The sequence below is a fragment of the Lagopus leucura genome, unplaced genomic scaffold (assembly GCF_019238085.1).
Source record: "Lagopus leucura isolate 7727_CA_CO unplaced genomic scaffold, USGS_WTPT01 Super-Scaffold_100002, whole genome shotgun sequence".
Classification (NCBI taxonomy): Eukaryota; Metazoa; Chordata; class Aves; order Galliformes; family Phasianidae; genus Lagopus; species Lagopus leucura.
In genome coordinates this window covers 24627410-24636697 of record NW_024962263.1, presented here as the reverse complement: position 1 = coordinate 24636697, position 9288 = coordinate 24627410, and the positions used below count along the sequence as shown (strand labels likewise).

Below are 9288 nucleotides of genomic sequence, written 5' to 3'. Positions count from 1 at the left end.
TGAGGCCGCATCTGGAGTACCGTGTCCTGTCCCGGGCTCCTCAGCGCTAGAAGAGAAAGCTGAGAGTTGGTCTTATCAATGCTTATAAATATCTGATGGACAGTAGTCGATGGTTGGGGCTAGGCTCTTTTTGCTGTTGCTGAGTGACTGAATTAAGAGGCAACGGGCACACACAGGAACACAGGAAATTCTGTGCGAACATGAGTAATACTTCTTGACTGTGAAGCAAACTAGGCTGTCCAGAGTGTGTGGAGAGTCTGGATGCTTTCTTGGGTTGCTCACTATAGGGAGCCTACTTTAGCAGGGGTGTGGATTAGAAGAAGTCCTTTCCAACCCAGGGCATTCCGTTTTTCTGTGAAATGAAGTGGTAGAAAAATTACTCTTGGGTAGTATTTTCTTGCTTTTGTTTTAGGTGTTATTTGGAACGTAGCTATTGCATTACTTGAGTACTGGTCACCAGTCCCTTATGAAGTTAATTTCCCCTTCTCTCAAGCTGGTGAAGACACTCTGTATTGAAGACTTTCATTTTCACTTGCCTTTTGATGCATCCTCTGCTGAGGTGGAAGAATCACTGTTTTAGTAATCAGAGAAATAGTTGTGGAATTGATGTTTTCTCTCCCTTGTTCATTCTTTACATAGTCTGTCCAATTGCCATCAAGACTAAAGGAAAGTAAATTTAAGGCTCTATCAACAATAATTTTATGCTGAGAATGTTTTAAAACCAATGGCCAAGTCATATCGTGAAAATGCACAACTTACAGTGGCTGCTAGATACATCCTATTTTGAAGTGTTTTAAATTTAGTTAGGCCTTTTTAGCATTTAATTTCTTCCAGTACACTTCTCTTTTCCTCTGAATTTCTGCAACATATTGATGCATTCTGTGTAACTTGTATATGCTCAGTTTTTGTGTCAGTGAAGTTCTCTCATAATCATGTCCGAAAACCAAAACAGAAGTGAGGCAAACTGTGAGGATTACAGTTTTTTTAAAAACTCTCTGACTACACAATTAGTCATGGAAAGAAATAATAATGACAGAATGGGTGGGTAGAAGACTATGTGGTTTGTGAAAACAGCTGGCTAAACAAGGCAGAAAATCACTCACGGCTTAAAAAGTTTGCCTCAACATACTTAAAATGAATTGCTTGGACATGCCCTTCTCACATTGCAGAGAAGGTAAATGTGCCTGAGAAGGCATTATTTTCTTTTATGCACACGTTTGCAAACAAAATCCTAGAACTGCAGTCCTTGAAGGTATAAGGGAGCAGGAACTGAAGCAGCAATGAAAATGGAATCTTAAGGCATGGTAGAAATGGAGGAGATGCTCGATGAGCAAACAGGATGAAAGACAGTTACAGGAACAATCACATACGCTAAGATGGTTCAGTAGATTATCCAAGGTATGTATACTAACTGGGAGAAGAATTCCTTGAGAGTAGCCATGCTGAGAAGGACTGGTGGATGAAAAACTTAACATGAGCCAGAAGTGCGTGTTTGCAATCTGGAATGTCAATGGTATCCTGGGTGCCATTAGAAGAAGGGTGGCCAGCAGGCACTGCGAGGTGATTGTCCCTTTCTTCTTTGCCCTTGTGAGGCCCCATCTGGAGTACTGCAACCAAGTCTGGAGCTCCCCACTCAGGAAAGATGTGGAGATTTTGGAGAGGGTCCAGAGGAGGGCCATGATGATGATCCAAGGGCTGGAGCACCTCCTCTATGAAGACAGGCTGAAGGAACTGGCCTTGCTCAGCCTGGAAAAGAGAAGGACGTGGAGAGACCTCATTGCAGCCTTCCAATATTTAAAGACAGTTTATGAACATAAAGAAAATAAACTTTTAATGCAGACAGAAAGTGATAGGACAAGGGGGGATGTTTTTATACTAATGGAGGGGATATTTAGATTAGATGTCAGGAGGATGTTTTTTACTGAGAGAGTGGTGAGGCGCTGGAACAGGTTGCCCAAAGGGGTTGTGGATGCCCCATCCCTGGAGGTGTTCAAAGCCAGGTTGAATGGTCCCTGGGCAATCTGATCTAGTACTTGATTTAGCAGCTGGCAGGAGGATTGGAACATTATAATCCTTGAGGTCCCTTCCAACCCAAGCCATTCTATGGTGGGATGATATGGGGTCTGGCTTCATCCCGGGACTGGAGGGAGTCATGTTATAAGTTGGCCTGCCTGCCTCCCAGTGTGAATCTCTGGACACAGTTGTGTGGATAACTTTGTAAACATAACTGCTGAACTTAAAGTTGGTGGAGGCATGGTTTGCTTGGCCATTGGCTCTTTTTATTCTATGTTGTGTTGGCCTCTAGTTTGTTTTCACTTGAGGCTCAGTGAGCAGTTGAGATGTCACTTATCCTCCCACTCTAACTAAATGCCTGTGGAGGGCCACAGAATGCTTTCAGCTTTCTTTTTCCTCCTTACCGAGAAAGAATTTGTGCTGAGAACATTGTGCTGCACATGTTTAATTATTAACTAAAAAGTTCAATATAAGCTCAATAGCAGTGAAGACCAGGTAGTTATTGGAAAGTAATTTCTTGAGATTAAAATTCTTTAGCTGCATACTGTGAGGTGTTCTTAAAAGGACAAGAGTATAAGAAAACTATAGAAAATATCCATTTCCAAAGTATCTGGAAGAGGAGCAAAGTCTTCAAACAGGTAAGGATAAACTTACTAATGTTTGAAAGTGAAGATATCTCTGTACTTTCACCAAGTAATCCAATCTGCTAAACCTGCATAATCTGTTAAGTATTAAGCTTGTGAATATTTACAAATCCAACATATTATACTAAAGTTATTTGTTTTGACATCTTTTTAAGACAGTTTTGTTGAAATCATTGAGAGCTCATAAAGTATTTTAGAATAAAAATTTTGAGTTTAAAATTTTTAAGAGAATCATTTTTACCTGCTTCTAAACATGGGCTTGAAGGCAGTGCTTGTGAGGTGAAGCATTCTGATGGGACATCAATATCTTTGCGTGCTGGCTTACTGGACAAAAAAAGGACAATCCCAGTTGATAAGAGAATTCTATTAACCAGTTGAAATTTCATTGGAAAAGATCTCATTTGTTAGAAAACTCAGTTCTTCATTTCCTATAGCTTGGTTTCATTGTAAATGTGTGAGATTGGGCTTCTCTTCATATTGGGTTCATTTTATGGAGCAGGCAGTGGAGTTATCTTCATAAAATTGCTCAGGTTGGAAAAGACCTTAAAAATCATGAAGTCCAACCGCAACTTAACCATACTACCCTACTTTAACAGCCCTCTGCTAAGTCGTATTCCTGAGCACCACATTCACATGAATTTTAAACACATCCACGGATGGCACCTCCCTGGGGAGCCTATTCCAGTGCTTAACAACCCTTTCTGTAAAGAAGTTTTTCCTGATATCCAACCTAAACCTCCCCTAGCACAACTTGAGGCCATTTCCCCTCATCCTGTCATCTGTGTCCAGTGAGAAGAAACCAGCCCTGCTCTCGCTGCAATCACCTTCCATGTAACAGAAGATCAAGGTCTCCCCTCAGCCTCCCCTTCCCCAGACTAAACAGCCCCAGTTCATTCAGTCTCTCCTCGTTGGGCACATTCTCTGAGACCCTCACAAACCTTATTGTCCTTTGGACCTGTTCCAGCACCTCAGTGTCCCTTCTGTACCGAGGTGCCCAAAACTGAACACAGTACTCGAGGTGAGGCCTCACTAGTGCCGAGTACAGGGGCAGGATTACTTCCTTTGTGCTGCTCATTACACCATTCCTGATAGAAGCCAGGATGCCATTGGTCTCATATAATGACACTGCACGTTATGTGTGGTAAAATGTAGAATAGCTTCAACACAAAAGTTACTTGAACTGTGGGTTTCAGAGAGGAAGAAGATAATGGAATAAGAACTACAGTTCAGAGACATGGCTGGAAAAGGAAAGGGGAATAAAATATTTCTGTCAATGTCAAAAAAAGGGAAAAACAACACATACCCCAATGAAAACTTGATTTCAAAAAAAGTTTTCAAAAAAAAATACTGATATATGATGAAAGGTTTTTTCAGAAGAGCATGCTGAATGTCTGCCATACAAAGTGTATCTCCCACCACTAGTGTGAATGAAAAGCAAAACAAGGAAACTGGAATATCTGCATTGAAAATAGGAGTTTTACCAAGCTTAGGGTGGTGAACTGTGATAGTCAGCTTCCCTCTTTACCAGTCACCTGGCTTCTGCCGCTGAGAAGGGTGTAAGAGCAGAGGATGTGGGGAGAGAACTGAAGGCACAGTAGTAGCAAGAAGCTGGAACGCTTATGACCTTAGGAGAGGACTATTGGTAGCCTGTCAGTATTTCAAGTCAACCACATCAGATACAAGTTTTTGACATCCTTATGTTTCAGAAAATTATTTTATTCCAAATACCTGTCTGTTTGCTAGGGTAGTGTCAAGCACTGATGTGAGTAATACTGTTGTGCAGGCTGAAGTAATTCAACCTCTTAAAATGCACAGAAGGATGCTGCATAAGGAAATGAATGATCTCATATGGTGGATCGGGGATGTAAAGTAACCAACTAAATTCAATGGAGAAACTATCCTAGAAAAAGACTGCTGCATCATTAACAATAGTAATGCACTGGAACATATTGATCAGGAAAGCTATAAATTCGGTGTCAGAGTACTGCTACTACAAGGTTGCTAATAATGCCTGCCTGCATTTTACCCTCAAAGTTGTCCTCCGAACAAAGTGTTTAGTTTAAGTTATAGTTTAAGTTAAGTTTAGTTTAGATATATGAAATAACACAAATATTCCCATAGGACATGGCAAGCATCATTATTATGACCAGTCATGTGTAAAAGTGATTGGAAATTTCAGAAATACCATATGTGGCACTTTCTGCTTTTAGAAGCAATCCAAGTGCAGAGAATTAGAAACACTCTAGCTACTCCTAGAACCTACTGTCTGTGCTTCCAGGTGATTAACACACATTAGGATGGGCTGAAAGCAGCCAAAGAAGGTGGCCGGCATACACCTTTTCCCTTCATCCCGTATCATAAAGGAACTGGTCTTTGCAATATGGCTCATACTGACCTCTTCTGTACTATTCTATACCATTTTAAAGGGAGAGAGAATAAATGCAAAGGATTTAGGAAGAGATGGCATTTCTATAATGGCGTCCTGTGGGTGCATTATCTCACACATTCAGAGGCTTTTTTCTTTGTATCTCACTCTGATTTGTACATTTCTTTGTGCAATTTTTAAAAAGTTGGACAGTTTTCCCTGAAGAAATACCTCTGCCTTCCAGCAGTTTCAAATTGCTCATGCTATGTTTGATATCCTTATATATCTGCAACCCCATCAGAATCTTGCTGAGTTTTTGACTGCTGTGCTTCCTGTGGTAATCACTTATTTTTCCTGCAGTTTTAACCACACATCATGAGAAAAACTGTTTCCTTCTATTTTTAATCTGCTATCTCTTAATTACACTGAGCAGTCCCTCTTGAGCTTTTGAAATTCGAAAAACATAAGCTCTTTATATTTTCCTTGTAGTTTTTCCTTCCTTCTACTTTCCTCGTCTTAATCCTGTTGTTCCAGGCCTGCACATACGAATTTTCCCCCGAGCAGAGGACTGCCTTTGAGGAGAAGTCCCTCCTTAAACTTCAGGAGAGCCATGATGAAAGTGAAAATCATAGAATCATAGCAGTTGGAAAAGACCTCTAAGATCACCTAGTCCAGTCATCAACCTATCACCACCATGTCCACTAACCATGTCCCTCAGGGTCACACCTACCCTTCTATTGAGTATCTCTGGGGATGGTGACTCCACCACCTCCGTGGGCAGCCTGTTCCAATGCCTAACCACTCTTGCTGAGAATTAATTTTTCTTAGTAACCTGAACCTCCCTGGAACAACTTAAGGGCACAACCTTTCACTAGTAACCTGGAAGAAGAGGTTACTCCTCCTCCTTGCAGGGAGCTATAGAGTGTTTCCCCTGAGCCTCCTTTTCTTCAAACTAAACAATCCCAGTTCTCTCAGCCGCTCCTGGTAAGACTTGTGTTCCAGACCGCTCATCAGCTTCGTTGCCCTTCTCTGGACACACTCCAGGGCCTCAATGTCTTTCTTGTAGTGAGGGGCCCAAAACTGCAACCAGTACTCGAGGTGCTACTTCAACAGGGCTGAGAACAGAGGGATGATCACTTCCCTGGCCATGCTGAATACACTACCTCTGATACTATCCAGGATGCCATTGGCCTTCTTGGCCACCTGGGCATGCTGCTGGCTCATTTTCAGCTGGCTGTCAATTAATACCTCCAATCTGAGAACATACTGAATATGAACATACTAGAATCATTCCAGTAATAGATCAAAAGCTACTAGAATGTTTCTTGTATGATTCACCAACTTGTTTTTACTGGATACTGAGCTCTTACTATTCTTGATCATACTGCCAATCAAATGGAAGTTTTCATTAAATGGTGCCACCAAGATTGCTTAGGCTGAGTCCATTATTTTGACCCTGAAGATTTTTCTTCCATGCTTCCTCTGTATGCTTTGTTACTTCAGAACTAATTTTACTGAGCTTCCTGAAACTGTACTGGCCATTCAATATGTGACATTCCTAGCCTAGTCCTCTGTGGTTCCTGTGCTGCATCTTTAATAGAAAAAACAGAATGAGCTGGACGTTATGTCCTTTCACTACAAGCTTTTGTATGTTTAGTAAAAGATATTTACTAAGAACTACAAACATAATGTGGCTTTCATGTATTCTAGGGAGCAGAAGTGCCTGACCTCCTTGGCCAGGACCATGATTGAGATGGAAAATGCAAGGAGTGGGCTAGGAGAAATACAACCTGGTATTGTAGTGACAGATCAGAGACAGGAGGTAATAAGTAAGCCTGGAGAGAGAACTTGTGGGTATTTTTCCCTGTGGTTATTAACATCTACTTAAGGTGCTCCATAAAATGGTAATATTTTCTGCCCAAACATCACGGACCAATTAGTTTTACAGAATTTGCAAAGGAAGTGGAAGCACTCTGTGAACAAAATGATGGATCTCTGGACAAAAAAAAGAAGACTAGAGAACATTTTTTGAAAAGTAGAAACTAGAAAGCTGTTAGCACTGCCTTTCTGTTAAATGTGAAAAGCGTGCTAATTATGGCCTGCATTTGGTTTTAGAAACCTCTTATCAGTAGGTTTCCTAAATAATGTATAATGAAAGTTTAATGTTACAGTATAGACTCAGAGGAGGCCTTTTAGAGGATTTTAGAGATACAGCTTGGAAATCTGCACCACTCTATTTGATGCTGTTCAGTATTAAGAGCTAAACATAAATTAGGGTATGAGTCAAACTTGATTATACATGTAGATATAGAATTATCATTCCCAGAAATTGAAATCCTCAAATCAAGTAATTTTTTAATTTTCACTCATTCTTCTTAATAAACCTATTCAATCAATTGATTCAGACTAACCAATTAAGTCATGAAAGCATTTGGAAAGCTCTGTAAACACCAACAAGGGAAGTGTAGCTTTATGGAAAGCGTACGCTCAAACAGAAGGCATTTCACATCAGCACCAATGAGACATCGGTGTGTTGTTAACCCCCTCTGGGCTGGAACATGGACACAAGGCACAGTGCAGTGCCAACTCAAGTTACAGCAAATAAGTTTATGGATTTTGATACTGGATAAACACAGTCCTGTGAAAGGCAAAAAAAAATACGCAGCTGTGCTTTCTGTCTTCATAAAGGAGTCTGAGAATAGGCTTCAAGACTGTAAAAAAAAAACATCAATTTTTTGGCATATTTGCCATTCCATTTTCAGTTGATATACATACATTGCCTGCAAATTTTTAAATGCAATATATAGAGCTGCAATCCAAAATCGGATTATGCCTCTTTACCATACTTGTTTAAGCCTTCTCTTACCAGAGAGAAATATCCTTCACTGCACAGCCATGCCTTATCTATGTCACAGCTGTTGGCAGTACGTACAATTATGAACAACTGTTTTCAAGGGTGAAGCACAGGAAGAGTTTTTTCATCAAACAGTTCTGAGGAACACCTTGAGAGAATGGCAAGCACTGCCATCAAACCTACCTGGTGCATTATTTCATAAAAACAAGGTCACATCTCCTACTTGTTTTATGGTTTTATTGCTTTCTTTTCCATATGTTTTAATTTAAAAAAAGTAAAAATCAAAATAAATTTTTTTATTTATACACATTAACTATATTATATATTTTATGAGTGCTGCTCCAAAAGCAATACTTTTTGTTTTATGATGTTGGCCCATAACATCAGCGATGGATATTGGTAGTGTGGCAATAGAGGCTGCACCTTATCACTGGAATCCTATTACGTGTTGCTGCTGTGTGACAGATGAGAGCAGAGGGACAGTGTGACAGAATGGCGTTTGACATGAAAGTACAGGTGAAGCACAGATGTGCCACTAAATTCCTCCATATGAAAAAATTGCACCCACTGACATTCATCGATGCGTGCTAACAATTGTGGAGATGAAACAGCAGATGTGAGAACAGTGAGGCTGCGGGTGGTGTGTTTCAGCAGTGGAAACAGCAACAGTGGGTCACCTCCACTGGTGCAGACTGTTGTAAGTGTGGAATGCAGGCTCTTGTTCATCCCTGGCAAAAATGCATAGCTACTGCTTGTGACTGCGTTGAAAAAGAATGAAAAAATGTTTCATAGCTGAGAATTTCCTCTATAAATAATATTATTGTACTCTTTGTATTGGCTGTAGTTCCCATGGAAATATTTAGGAGGCATTACTTTCAAAGCAACAGTCACAGATGTGGCCCTAGACAATTCATCTTCACTCAGCATGGCCAAGGCAAGCCAAAAGGCTGGACACCCATGAGATAGCAGAAGGGCCCTGCAGTGGTCCTGAGTTTCACCACTGCCCTGGAGCCTGAGCCAGAAGGAAAGCAGCCAGCTCTAACTGGATGAACACATACATCCTAACTGGATGAATACATCCTCTTCTTGTTTTTTTTTCTTTCATTTTTTTAGTGTTTTAATCATTTTTCTTATAGCATGATCTTCTCTTCCTTCAGTATTCTTTTTCCTCCAAGGAAATTTATATTTAATGTTGGCATCTGTTCCCAGAATCTTTCTTTTTATCACAACACACTAGAATTTATTTAATTATTTAGTAACACTTTCCTTGTCATGTTTGCTGAGGATAATGACACGCAACCGTACAGCCTTTATTCAGGTGGGTATGTCAACACATGTTTATAGACATTAAGTTCCTTTTACAAGATCTTTCCAGTCTCTCAGAAGTCCTTTATGCGCTAATTGCTAACAAG

General features: G+C 40.4%; 1 protein-coding gene across 5 annotated transcripts in view; it reads left to right on the top strand.

Moving 5' to 3' along the window:
- The first annotated feature begins 2487 nt into the window (after positions 1-2487).
- Positions 2488-9288, top strand: part of DDC (dopa decarboxylase) — a 69587-nt gene continuing 62786 nt past the window's right edge. For all 5 annotated transcript variants that reach the window (XM_042869110.1, XM_042869105.1, XM_042869107.1 and 2 more), the window contains exon 1: positions 2488-2651. The gene's annotated coding sequence lies outside the window, so the exon portion shown is untranslated. The remainder of the gene's footprint in view (positions 2652-9288) is intronic.